Source organism: Chroicocephalus ridibundus, chromosome Z (assembly GCF_963924245.1).
Source record: "Chroicocephalus ridibundus chromosome Z, bChrRid1.1, whole genome shotgun sequence".
NCBI lineage: Eukaryota > Metazoa > Chordata > Aves > Charadriiformes > Laridae > Chroicocephalus > Chroicocephalus ridibundus.
Window position 1 is genome coordinate 29,717,537 of NC_086316.1, and position 14,490 is coordinate 29,732,026.

Genomic DNA, 14,490 nt, shown 5'->3' on the forward strand with positions numbered 1-14,490 from the left:
CAATGTCCTGTCAAAGATGCAAAAGCACTACTGAAAATTCTAAATTTGGTTTTCTAAATTTAAATTTTGAAGTTTCAAAACTTCAATACATTTGATTAATATTTATTTACACTTTACACACTAATATTTATGTATACTTACTGGAGAAAATATCAGATGCAGTTGGCTCGATGGCTGACTTATTAGCGGTATCTTTCGTCACCAGACATATCCTTTTGGCACGGCAGGGCATCAAAAGGGTCTGTGAGAATGGCTGCCAGCACTGGTAAAATGAGTTTAACATGTATGAAACTCCACCTAAGAAGATCAGAACAGAACAGCTGTCCTGGGTCAAACGAAGCGTTCAGTTAGTCCAGTACCCAGCCTGTAGCAGTGGCCACAAAGGAAAGACCACGTAAGAACAGGGCAAGCACAGGTCATACCAGTACTTTCCCAGCCTCCAACACTTTGCCGTTAGGACCTGGCTAAGCAAGCGAGAGGGGCTTTCTCTTCCATGGACTTGTTTGGTTTCCTCCTGGCGTTATGCAGTTTCCCCCGTGTCCTGTGGCAGGGACTTCCCCATGGTGTGAAGAACTGCTTCCTTTTTCTACTTTGAATTTGCCGTTTGCCAGCTTCACTGGATACTCTGTAGTGCTCATTTGATATTCAATACAAAACACTGGAAAATGCATCCACTTTGTGGTGTTATGATTATCATGGACATTTAGACCTTGACTACATCTCTGTCCTGTTTGCCTTTTTTCCAAGCAGAATTCTAGTTAAGTCCTTGCTCCTGCAGACACTGTTCCGCATGTCCTTGCTCCTCTCTGGTTCTAACAGATCCTTTTTGAGATGTGCACACAGCGTTCAGCTTGTGAGTGTACTGTGGATCTCCTTTTAGTGTGTGAACACACCACTTAGAACTATTTCCTGTGTTTAAACCAGCTATTTATCAAAACACGGACCTTCCCTCTTATTTCATTGATCCTTAGTTTGCTTAAAAGCCTTTGGCAAAAGACCTTGTCAAAATTATTTCAGAAAACCATGTAAATAGTTTCAGCTAAATCTTAACTACTTGCTTGTGATTGCCTTCAGAAAACCCTGGTATATTTCCAGTGTACAAGAGCTGTGCTAACACTCCAAAAATCGTATTTGCCCATGTGTCCCCTGATTCTGTGCTTTGTTACAGTATCTCGTGATTTGTCTGATGACAGGCATCAGACTTATAAGCCTGTAGATCCACAGATCTCCCTTCAAATCATTAAAAATAGTTATCTCATTTTCAAAGTTCATGTCCTCAGGCCCAAAGCTGGTTTTAAGATGCTGTGCATCAGAGTTAATAATTGAGCAGTTTCATCTTTGCATTCCTCCAGAGCTTAGGGCTGAGTGCCATTTGGACCTGTTGCCTTGTTACTGTTTGGGCAGATCTCTCCTATTCATGCCTTGCAAAGAAGAGCTCCAGCAGGGGAACATCTCCTGCTTCTTCCACAGTGCAGGCAGATGACAAGAACTCATTTTGCCTGCCTGATAGGGCCTTATCTTCTCTGAGTGCTCTTTTTATATCTTCATTATCCATTGGCCTTAGACTGTTGATAGGCTTGCTGTTCCGGATACATGTCAGGGATGATTTCTTACTCATTTTTTATTTTTTTCTGCATATTCTGTTCAGGCAGTAATGCTTAATTATCTGTTTTGTTTTGTATTTAATATATTTAGAAACAACTTCAGCTTTTCAAAGGATTACTTCTTTCTTCTAGTAACTTGCCTTATTCCTGCTGTTTAGTGGTACCAGCTTCGTCTCAACTTTTCTCAAGTCACTGTTGATTGGGGGTATAAATTTTCTCTGTCTCTCCAAAATGATATTTTTTAGCAGTCAGCACCTGTAAGAACCTAACTCTTTTTGGTCTCCTCTCCAGCTTTGTCATTGACCAGCTTACTCATTTTGTAATTTTTTGTTGTTCAGCATAGATCTGGTGGATTTGGGGGGTTTACATACCTTTTATTTCTGCAGGGCAAGCTATTGTTACTGTTGCAAAGCAGTTCTTCAGTGCTAAAATTTTGGAACAGGTGCTGTGTGTGCACTGCTTGAACCATAATGAGGGTTTTTTCCCCTCTTGTTTACCACTTACCTCGTTACTCCTTGATATGGTCATTGTTAGCATCTAGAAGTGTTGTTTCTGCATCGTGATCCCATGTCACATTTTCCCAGTCAGCACTGGGAATTGGCCTGATTCTTCTTTCCTTCTTTTCCTCACTTTGTTTGTTCTTTTTTATTCTTTCCTTCCTTCCTTCTTTTTTCCTTCCTGTTTGATAACAAATAGAGGCACAGTTAATATTTGTATTCTACTACTGTGCTGTTCATTGTGTTCTTTATAATTACTACAGGTGTTCATCCAAATCAGTGTTTAAGTAATACTGTCTTTCTTTTCTCAGAAATCTGGATGAACCCCTAACAAATACTGTATTGTCATGTGGTGTCGTACCTGTATTTGTATTATACTAATCCTAGCTTACAAGAAAAAAAGGTAATTGCAGCAACACTTCTGAAAGGTTGCCAGATAAATCCTATGATTAAGTCACTCAGAAATTAAACCCGTTTGCTGGCAGCCGGATGTGCTGGTGGAACAATCTGTTTCAGGGGCCTTTCTTGTTCTGACCATGCTTTTGATGTGTCTGTGTGTGTCTTCAAAATTCCACTGCCCTAACACAACACTGCCTTGTTTTTATTGACTGGGTGGTAACAAGAGTACCTTCATAGTGAGTCTAGTTATTTCTAGTATTTGAGTATTTCTAACATTATCAGGTTGAAGACTGACACGCAAGATAGGTTTTGGATAGCTTCTTCAAAGGACTTCGGCTTTTAATACTATGTTAGCAATATACTTACTCTAGGAGTGAGGTGGAGGCTATATCTCATCTCCATCCAGAAATGGAAATTTTTGCAAGATGCTGTGCTTTTTTGGTAGCTGGAGGAAGGAGACTGAGCACCTGCTGCCTGCCCTGAGTTTGTGAGTTTCCATGTCTACTTTTAGGGTGCTGGTTTATCTTTAAAGTTCTGGTTGTGTAAGTATGGAAGAGACTGCCTTTTATCCTGTGCCTGTATCAGTCCAGTCAAGACCAGCAAAGCCCCACGGGCTCTAGAAACCATTGCCAAGGTCTACATGTGACCAAGTGAGATTAAATGTGAAGACCTTATAATTATAGACTTCAATTATCACATATCATTCAGAGCACTTAACATCTGACTCATTCTCTTTTTGCCCAGTATTTGAAAATCGAGTCTGTATGTACATGTGTTAGGCAGAAGGGGAGATGGATATTGTTACCTTAAACTGCTGTGGTTATAGGCAGTTCGTCAAGAATATCTTGAGAATATAGATGAACATATTGCAAGAATTCTGGAAACATAAACAAAAAAACAAATGGGCTTTTTTGCAGTCCAATGTATCTTCAAACCGAAATTATACTCTTCCTGAATTTTTTTGTTATGTTTCTAGTTTTAGTCATTTCTACGTGTCTCAGTCTCTAAGGAATTTTATAGTAGATGAAGCTGTAGGGTAGCACTGAGGCGCTGTTGAAATGTTAAAGTGGACAGACCAACACAAAGAAGGGTTTGGGTTGGAAGGGACCTTAAAGATCATCTAGTTCCAACCCCCCTGCCATGGGCAAGGACACCTCCCACTACACCAGGTTACTCAAAGCCCCATCCAACCCAGCCAGCTTCCAGGGACGGGGCATCCACAATTTCTCTGGGCAACCTGTGCCAGTGTCTCACCACCCTCACAGGAAAGAATTTCATCACTGCTCAGTAACTGTTCAGTCTGTATCACAGAGTACTAATTTTAATTCCAACCTTGCATGCAGATTGCAGCCAAGTAGCTCAGGACACAGCTCACACAGTCTCTCTCACCAGAGATCCTCCTGTTTAATTTCTCCATGATCTGGGAACCTGTTCTGCTACTTCCTTCCAGAACACCTCTACAGGAGCTAAGTCCATTTTGCATGATTTTGTTCCTTCTGTTCATCTCTTTGCTCTTTAGAACTGTGTGCAAGAAGTTGTCTCAAACATTAAACTTCTGGAGATTGTTCTCTGGATATAGAGATGAGATAGACAGAATACAGGGATAAGGACCTGGTTTACTCTTCAGGGGTGTATCTAAGTGATTTCTGTTTCTCATTTTTCCTTTTCAAAGTGACGTGGCTTTTTTTGTTGCTTAATCATGTTTCTTGAAGGTAAAATAACTTCCATACCTTTGTATCCCATTCATTAGCTTCTGATTTGGAGTAGACATTCACTATGTAAAGAAGCCTAAGGAAGTGGATTGGCCAGCAGCCCACCAGTGCCCACAGAGAAGATGTCTATATTTCCAGAAGCTCAAGCCAGCTGACCACATTCTACTCATACAATTAATTTTTAGTTCTTTTCATTTAATTCTCCTTGTATTATGACAGTCAGTCCATTTTTTTTTTCATGTTCTATAAACCCTCATTATCAAAATTGACTGGAAGTTACCAATCATTTTTGCTGCAGTCAAGTTAACAACCTTGCCTACTTCATTCAGTGTTTGGAGAACTCTTAGGTTTTGTTCTGCCTTATTATAATATATTATTTTAGAATATTTTTTTCTGAGCTTTTCTTATGGGAAACCATCTAATAATTTCAAGAAATATCCCGGCACTGTTTGTAGTTACTGTTGAGCGACTGGTTGGTGAAGTGACAGAAGTTAAAAAAAAGTGTAGGAAACAAAATATGTGAGCAAATATATCCTGCCAGATCCAAGGGCCTGGGAGAGGGAAGGCTGCTCAGCTCCGTGTCCCCAGCTCCAACCAGCAGCGAGGCTGGAGACACGTTCCCAGCAGGCAGACGCACACAGAGCACACGTGTACACCACGTATGTACCTATACATGTGTCTGGACACACGGATCAGACAGACACACAGAACACTCGCATGGACACAGGCGGCACCAAGGGTCTCATCCTGCTCCTCTCTCCAGCAGAGCAGGATGGGGCTCCACGAGTGACAACACAAAGACGTTTGTGGATGAGGTGGGTCCCTCTGGCAGCCGGCTCAGACCCTCAGCCTGACCAGCAGCTGCCCTGGGGTCCAAGTCTCCCCAGTTGCTGGCACCAGGACATAAAGCCTCCAGGGCTGCAACCCCACCGCAACTGCTGCAACAGACTGCTGCACACGTGTGCTCGCACACACACACACACACATGTGTGCACGCACACATGCACACATAGAGCCACCACTCAGGACAGAAGGACTCTAGCCAGGATCTGGGACAGGCTGTGCTGCCCAGGCGCAGGGCATGGCTGACAGCGTACCCAACAGCCAACTACTTACTGGCCACTGGCCCTTTTTGCCCCTTTGCCCCTGATTTTCACACTCCTGGTCCTCCTCAGATGACCTCAACCCCCTTTTCCCACCCTTGGTTCCTCCCCAGACATCCCATAATAAATCCTATGGGACCCTAAGCTGCTCTTCCCCTGTACCCACAGCGTGTCCTCCAGCCCTGGGCAGCAATGCCCCTTTGTCTGAAATGATTTGATTTGTATTTTATCAGATCAAAAATAAGCCAAATACATGATTTAAATATTGATCAGCTGTTGTACATCTGGATGATTATAATGCAGTATTCTCAAAAAAGGAAAACAAGAAAATCCTAGTATTCCAAAGTAAGGTTATACTTGTCAACAGTAATTCAGAACTAATGGAAAGTACAGAAATCAACAGGATGACATTTTGCATTCACAGCCTCTGTAGTCCAAGTGATGCTGACAGGTTTGTATAGACTTATTTTACTGTTTTTTGACCATGGCTGTTCAAATGATTTTACTACCTCTCACGTTCCAAACTGTCATGATTTGCCTGTAATGTGTAACTACTAGCTTCAGTGTTTCTTACGGAGTTTTTCATGGTTACTGCCTGATGTTATTTGATCCCATTCATGTCTCAATGATACTTTCTTTGCATGTGGAATCATCCTTATATGTAGCAGTCCAGCAGCTTAAACTTGCCAAGTCTTGTATGCCGATCTTCGTTAAGTCAAATTGAATTAGATTTGAGATCTACCACTCATCAACAGAAGTTCTAACATGCATTTTAAGAAGAGTGGGAACCCGAGTAGGCACTGCCAAAGAGATTCATGTGTTCTACGTGTTCCTGCAATGCAAGAATTTTTCATTCCTTTATACTACCAAATTTATGCCAGGAACATGGGTACTAATTAATTCTAGGATGCTATTTAAGATGGGTAGAAATCTAAACATAATTTCACTCCAGGCTCTTGCTGGTTGGTGCCATAAAGGTATTTGACAAAATAGAGTAAAATAACTGCTTAAAACTGAGTAGTTAAGACTGGAGGGTGAAGTCTAATTGTTTTAAAGGAAATCCTTTTACCCACTGCTGATATGACAAACTAAACATCTCCCATATGCCAGCAGCATAAAATATTATTTATCCACTCATTATACATTTTTTCATGTTGCTTTATGAGTTTATAGAGTTTACGTGTCCAGGGAGTTAAGGTTATGGGAAAGGAAGATTACATTACTTCTGCCATATGTCACCAGTATCTTCTCTTACTCATTTAACATTAATTCATATTTAAATACTTGGGAAGGTATGATACGTAATTGTGATGCTTATGATGTTCAGTGGGCATCAAAGGATAAGATCCCGGGTGATGGGTCAAGGAAGATAGACCTTACCGCATCACTGAGGATGGCTGCATAGGGGACTCATGTCCCAGCATGTGTACAGCCTTGGGAGTGATAGCACGTAGGAGCACGGCCATTGGGAGGGAATCAAGTAAGCTTGCTCATAAGCAGTTTTAATAATGATTTCTATCCTTTCATCTTCAGAAGAGGAAATTAATGTGAGAATACAAGGGAACTAAGGGGGGAGAAGAAGTTTAATAATGGTAAAAGAGCATGTTCTGACTTGAACCATTTTACAAATGGGAAAACTGAGGCATGGAAAGGTGACAGCTTGAATCAAATCTACTGTGTGAGTGGAGGTGGATATTTTGAACATACAATACCCTCTCAGTTTTCATTTCCACATTTTAGTTCCACCCACAGATTCATTGGGAAATTACTAACACCAAAGGCAGTCAAATCCATTATAATCTTATAAGTAGTGGGAGCTGAAAACACAGGTTTGTAGTAATGCAGTTGTTTTCCCCTTGCTTTCAGTCTTAGAACTTATCTTAGAACTACAGATTGCATTACAGATATCAGTTGTAGGCCCTTTGTGTAGCTTTTTAAAGATATGTTGGCAGGATAAGTTGCTGTATAATTTATTGTATTCCTGAACAATGCTAAATACTGTGGTCAAGTGTTCCTTTTTCTTGGTGTATTTTTGTATGTGCTCTTGAAGTCTTTAAATGCATCCTTTCAAAGAGTTTATCACTAACCCCTGAAAATCATTACACCAGAGTTTTATACAGTGTAGCCCCATGTCTTTATATAGGGTAGAATCCAAACATTTTGCTTCTTATCCTTAAAAATATTTTTTAATTTTTCTCCTAGGGTAAGTTCACAATGACTGAATGAATGGTCCCTGTGACAGCTAAGGAAATTTCATGTTGGTGAAAATTCAGTGGAAAAGGTAGCATGTACATGGTACTTCTAAGTAAACATGAATGATTCAAATAAAAAAAAATCTAAATTGTGTTAACATAAGCTTAATAAAACCCCTACCACGGTGCAGCAGCAGTTAAAAAAGGGATAAAAACACAGTAAAATGCTATAATCATATTCGATAGGTAACTCATCTCCATTTGAAATCATACAGACATGTCTGAATAGTCTGCGTAAAAAAACCCCAGCAATAGATTAAGGTTTCCAATTTTAGAGGAATAAAAGTACTTAGAAGTGGAGAAATAGACTAAAAAGGCTGTGGTTCTTTAGAGAGGTCAAATATAAAGAGGCTTGGTACATATGTGCAAAATGCTGGAAAGCAATGGAAGAGAGAAAATAGGGAGCAGCAGTCTATCTTTCTACTGGGATGGGACAATCAATTAAGTTAAAAAGTAATGACACACAGCATAATTAACTTGTTGATGCAGATGCTATAGACTTAAATAGGGGGGAAGAAAGGACTAGTCGTTGAAATGACCAATAGAAACAGGAGCAGTTTTCAGGGAGAGGAAAATTTTGAAGATATTAATAGTTTCTGTCAAAGTATGAGTGAACTTTAACAAGGATTAGGAAGAATTTCTCCCCAAATCAGTGTATTAATCGTTGCTCTGAATTTCCTTATGCTTGCTTCTGGCCCTAATCACTGTTAAGAGACTAGGTTTCCAGGTGATGTTTGCATTATCTCACTTTATATAGTGAGATTCAGAGGCAGCTGGTGGCAAAAGTGATCATCAGGTACCTTTATAAATTCTGGAAAACTAAACTGGTGGCACAAAATCTGATGAAAATTATGGTAGGAATGTTCAAAAGAGAATCTACTCTTTTGATTTTCTTCCCCCTTGATAAAAGGTACATAAAATTCCAGCAAAACAGATACCAACTTCCTCCTGCTTTGATTGGTTAACCAATTCATATTCTCAAAACATTCTGTAAACAGTTCATTTAGACCAAGAGGTCTAGTGTAACTATAGACTTCTAGTGTAACTATAGCTCATTTCTATCCCGCATGTCATATTGTAAAATTTGTTTTATCCAGCTTCAAAAATAGCTACTTCAACTGTGTCAAAAAACATATGGCAAGCATCACCCCCACACATTGCAGTCTATTGTCATCACCCATTTATGTCAAAGGGAATTAATATCATAAGCACTCCTTAATCTTGCAGAATGGCCTGGAAGGAAATGCAGTAGAAATACTTTCCTGCAGCTGTCTCTGCACATCCTCTAATTGTGAGATCTGGTTATCCTTCTCAACTAGAATGCCAAAATGCAAAAATATCTAAATTTGTCTCTTTGCATTGCTCAGTATTTCTTCTTGTGTCTTTGCTCTGTCAGTAAGCAGTAGTTTTTCCTTCCTTCCCTGTACGGTATGATCTTTTAAAAGAATATTTTTGGTTTGTAATGGAAATGGTAGCTGATTCTTCATTACTTTTGTCCTCCTGGTTGGCCCCGTAATGACAAACCTCACAAGGTTGTTCTTTGTGTGACAAGCTACCTCCCATAGCAAAGACACACCTTAGAAGAGAATTTGCCTCCATTCTGTCACTGTCTTGTCTCATTTACAAGAGAAAATGTGACTCCCTATCTGATTGTTTCTCCTAAAGCTATTGCTAGTATTCTGTTTAAAATTTCTTGTCTTGTTTTGCTTCTGTCTTTCTTCTTGGGCTTTGTCTTAGGTTTTAGCAATCTGAAAGGTATTGGATCCCAGATTGTAGTTTTCAGTACTCCTCGAGGCCACTGAGTTTTAAAAACTGCTTAATGACCTGTACTGTATTGAAATAAATGGATGTATAATAAAGCTATTCAACTGAATAGCTATATTATATACATAGCTAGATGCCCAACTTACTTAGCAAATCATGCAAGCCTGTGTTTATCTCCTTTGCTATTCAGCAAGGCACTGAAGAACGTATTCAGCACTAAACTTGTCCAGGTCCACTAAGGTCAAGCAGTTTGTTTAAGAGCCATGCCGAACAGACGTAGATTGCTAAAAGAAATCCCTCATTGAACATTAGTTTGCGGTTTGGTACATGGAAAAAAAGATTAAAAAAAAAAAAAAGGAAGCTAATGAGGAGGTTTAGAGTTCCGGATTGAAATATTTCACCTCTCACCGGACATGTTTAAATGTTTTCACTGAGGTTATTTATTTAGTTGCTCTTTTTTTTGTACGGAAATGTATTTAATAGAAACTGGAAATAGAATTGAGTAATGACACTTATATTGAATTTCCCTGGATTTATTTTCTATCAACTGAGCCTAGTTGTGAGCCACAGACAATGAATTCCATAAAAGATTCTTTTAAGATTCATACAGGGTTTTTCTACTTGACCCTACAACTCCTGCTGCTCAGATGAACACATATACACCATCATGTGTAACAGAACTGTCCATCCATAGGCACTGTAGCTTGTTCTTGTGTTAAGTATAAGGAAATATTCTGCGTATTATTTGGGGGATACTCTTGTTAAATTTTAAATTCTAATTACAGATATGGCAGGAAATAACACACAGCGTATTTTGTGTGAAGGGGAATATACACTTCAGAAATACGATATTAGACCAAAAATTTTTTTTTTTCAAAATTCCTACTTCTGTTAGAACATGTATGCCAGCATTACTTTGCTAATTTGTCAATATTTAGGTAGAATATTAATGTGCCAATTTTCATGTTCCACTAGGAAAGCAGGTGCTTTCTTGTTTTACCAAATCAAACAGGTGAATGCTGAATATGGCATTTTGGAAGGCAGCACTTGTCGTTCCGCTCATTCCTTGATTCCCTGACAATAGGTTGATGAAGTATAGTCGTGTCAGGCATTTGGCAACTGTATACAAATAAACAGTCTTGTCAATTTATGAAAGGTTACCATGGTATCTTCATACGAAAGTGCAGGCTTTATTAAATATATAGAAGACACTAGAAAGGCCTTCCCTAGTAAGATTATCTGAAAATTGAGCAATGCTCTGTGAAAACTGCAACTTTGATTTCATAATCTAATCATTTTGCATGTATTGACATCTTCTCTTCAACCATATTTCTGATGATATTTCATTAAATTTTTTTCAGTTTTTTTTTTTCAAGTTTCCAAAGAAAAGGGATGACTTTTCTCAGAGAAACCAGGGCCACTTTAAAACATTATATAATGTAATGATTTTACCACTGAGGAAATGAAATTAGACAACAATTTTACATTAAAATGGTTGTATTAGCCATTAATACTTTGCATAAGGTAGTCCTTATATTTCTGGAAAAAAGTTACTCTTTTGATAAATAATATTCTTTTGGTGGTTGAATGAAGATTCCTTTAAGATAATTTATAAATACAAATATGATTCACTGAGAGTTCTGCAGTTTGAATTTTGTTTTTTGTTTATACAATATGCACAGGAAGGAAAGGTCAGGGCCAAAGGCAGAAAGTTTACAAATACAGGACAAAAAGTTACGGTACATAATACATTTTAAACTTTTGCAGCTGTTGCTGTCCCTCTTTCTGTACTATCCAGATGTACCAAAATTAATGTTTTTAATCTGGCTAATGTCATATTGAACATTAAACATTTCACACACACAATTGAAGGCACTCTTGATTTCTTCACCTGCATTCTGAATTGAACATGGGTCAAATTTCAGAACTATTTTTTACCAGTGGAGTCATTCTGCAGATATTGGGACAAACACAGTACTGAGATAAAGCATAGATTCTGCTGGCTAATTTTTCCATTATTCTGTAGTGAGATTGTTTCAATTCTAACTTACAATTATGTTGTGCTATTTTTTTTAATCCAATTGATAAAAATTGAATAATGCCGAAATCCTTGGCTAATTTATTATTTAATAAAAAACAAAAACAAAAAAAAAAACAAAAAAAACCACACACACAAAAAAAAAACCCAACACAAAATCTAAGGTCAAAATTTATTATCAATCTGTTTACTTTAGTCCTGCCCTTTCTGTGAAATATTATAACCTCTATTAAAATTCTTGTCAGATTTGGAGACTGGTTTGGTAGTAGATACCCTTTTGCTTTGTTCTGAATTTGGTTAGTAGGTCTGTAACATGATATCTTTATGCCAGCTTTATTTTCCTAAGATTTATTTTCTAAATAGGAACTAGCATTTCTTCAAAGTAGTGATTTTTCAGAAATAGCTGTAGCGGTTCATCATAGCAATACACTAACTGAAATGTATCCCAGTAACTCATAGGCAGTATGGATAAATAAATAAAACATCAGCATTTTTGCATTAAAACTTTGCTGGAAATACAAACTGAAAAAAATGATTCATTATTTATTACACATGAAAGTAGGGATTCTTTAGTTAAATATGAATTAAGTATGACAGTTACTCTGATTTAGGCAGTACCGTATTGGAAAATTACATATGTACACATACGCATTTGCCCAAAATGTTATGTGGTTAATTAGGCCTCAGTCATTTGTTATCTTCTTAATTTCACAAAAGAAATGCTGTACTTTGGTTTTCATGCCTTGTAAATACAGGTCTAACTACCTTGTCCATCAAATTATTGCCAAGGATTCCAGGGTGCAAATGACCTTCAGAGAACTAAATCAAACAGACAGTTCCTCAGTGGTGTTATGACTTGCAAAAAGATGCAGGGAAAATTCTTTCCCATCCCTCTCCCCACTCTTTTCCTGCTGGGATAAGGCTGTTCCTTTTCTTCCTTTGCTTCCTCTCTCTCTCTCTCTCCCCACAGTCATTAAAGGCCAGGTCTTTTTTTTTGCTCCCCACACCAGGCTTACAAAGTCGCTAGCATAAACTAACTTTCAGCAGGCAAAGTGCCATTCTCAGTGTGTAAATTTACTGCTTCTGTTCCTCATTTCTCCTTGCAAATAGTCTGCATTGCAGGACTACTCCGAGCGAGAGTTGCCCAAAGACAGCAACAGAACAGTCTCTTCCAGACCTCCCATCTGAACTGCCTCCCAATGCCAACATCCTACATCTTGACTGTGCCAAAACGCCTTCTCCTCCTCTTCTTATGGGAACACTAGGAACTTGCCTATCCTCGGTATACAAAACACTGGATTAGCCATTCAAGTTAAAGGTTAACTCCAAGAGACCTTTAGTTTTGCAATCCCATTCTCTGAGGAAATCCCTTTATTTTAGTGCATAGAAGCGTCAATTCACACGAAGTGAATGAACCCATTCAGCTCAGGTGCCTTGTCTCCCCAGAGTGAGCCTGAAATTGGTGGGGAGAGCACTTCTAGAAGGCAATTGGCCTAGCCAAGGTCTAATCACCCCCTGGGGGGTCCTAGCTCCTTCTACTGGTTATGGAGAGCAGATAAGCCAACTAAGTTCTTAAAATTTGTAAAATTAGGAAGCTGTCACACAAACCCAAGAGGTACGTTGGTACTTGCATCTAGACTCAGGGTGGCAGAGACTGTCAGGCAAAGTTAGGAGAGGGCAGGTTTTTGTCACCAGTTTGTGAGAAGAGAGCTGTTTTACACAGGGTTCTACCACTGGAGAATAAAACCTTTGCCTCTGGATTCAGTGTGTCCAGGTTTCTTCTTGATTCTTTTTCTCTCTTAAAAGGAAGCAGTAGAGTTACTGCAGCCCTGGGTTTCAACAGCTGAAGATGATCTAGGGAGAGAAATTTGACCAAGAAAAAAATGCAGTGGACTAAGATCATGAGAACAATAATAAGCAGGGTAGGGAGGAAGGAAAATAGATTTTGAGGTGTGTAATTGTTGCTTTGGAGTAAGATAAATCACCTGCACCAATGACATTTCATGATGTATGTTTGCCTAACCTGCTAATAAAACCTGCAACGGTAGACTTCCCACCGGCTCACTCTCTTCTGGTGTTTAACTAGCTTTGATGCTCTGCCCTTGGAGAGCTCATTTGAACAGACGTTTGTATCTGCCCTACCCTCACGCCACATAGTTCTCCAGCTTCTCACATGAAAGCTTCATTGTTAGTGTTTGTTCTGCCTTTTCATATCTAGACAATATTTCACCTAGCCAGGGCAGGTGTAATGTCAGGCTTATTCCGTGCCAAAAGTAGCAGATACATGGTCCTGGATCGGTCTTTACATTCTTATCCAACTTGTCAATACATACGTAGTATGTTTTTGTGGAATTTTTTTTATCTATACCACGAGTTGCAACATGTAAATGTTTGTGTCTGCAGTGAGAATATACTTTTCAAGGACATTTTTGGAAAAACAAGATAAGACTTCTAAGAGGCTATCTCCTGGTTATGCAAAAAGAACAATTCATTTAATAATATTACTTACAACATAGTTATAATAGTTTATGAATAAGTACTGTAACTTTTAAAATATCTGGTTTTATAATAACAATATTCCATCTCCTGAAGAGGTCATTCTACAGCATTTTCAGGATTAAATTGTTGTTATTCTCATTTACATCTTCTTACTTTTCCAAATATATCTTACATTTTCTATTGGAAACGCTTCATCATCTCTCTTCCTCCTCCTGTGAGTAGAAAGAGTTGGGGACTTAACAGTGATGGTGGAACAGTATTTGAGTTCCTGTAATATGGACTAGCTGTTACATTCTTAATGATCCTAAAACCGGGGTGAAAGTTTATATACCTATAGCCTTTCTTTTGTCTCAGTCAGTTCAGTAAACCTGAAGAGGTAAAACAAAAGCAGACCTGAGCTTTTGACAGAACTTTCTGAAATTCAATGGTCATTATCAAAATGTTATGTAAATGTTATAGCTCCACAGTTCCAGGTTTTGTCTCGGACCCTGATTGCACTTGAATTGTTTCCGAGTGATCAAAAGAGAAATTAATAGATGCCTAGTAAGAAAGTTCACTTTATGTTATTTACAGTCCAGTCTAATCTTAAGGCATTTAGATAGCTACGATAAACATCCCTTTG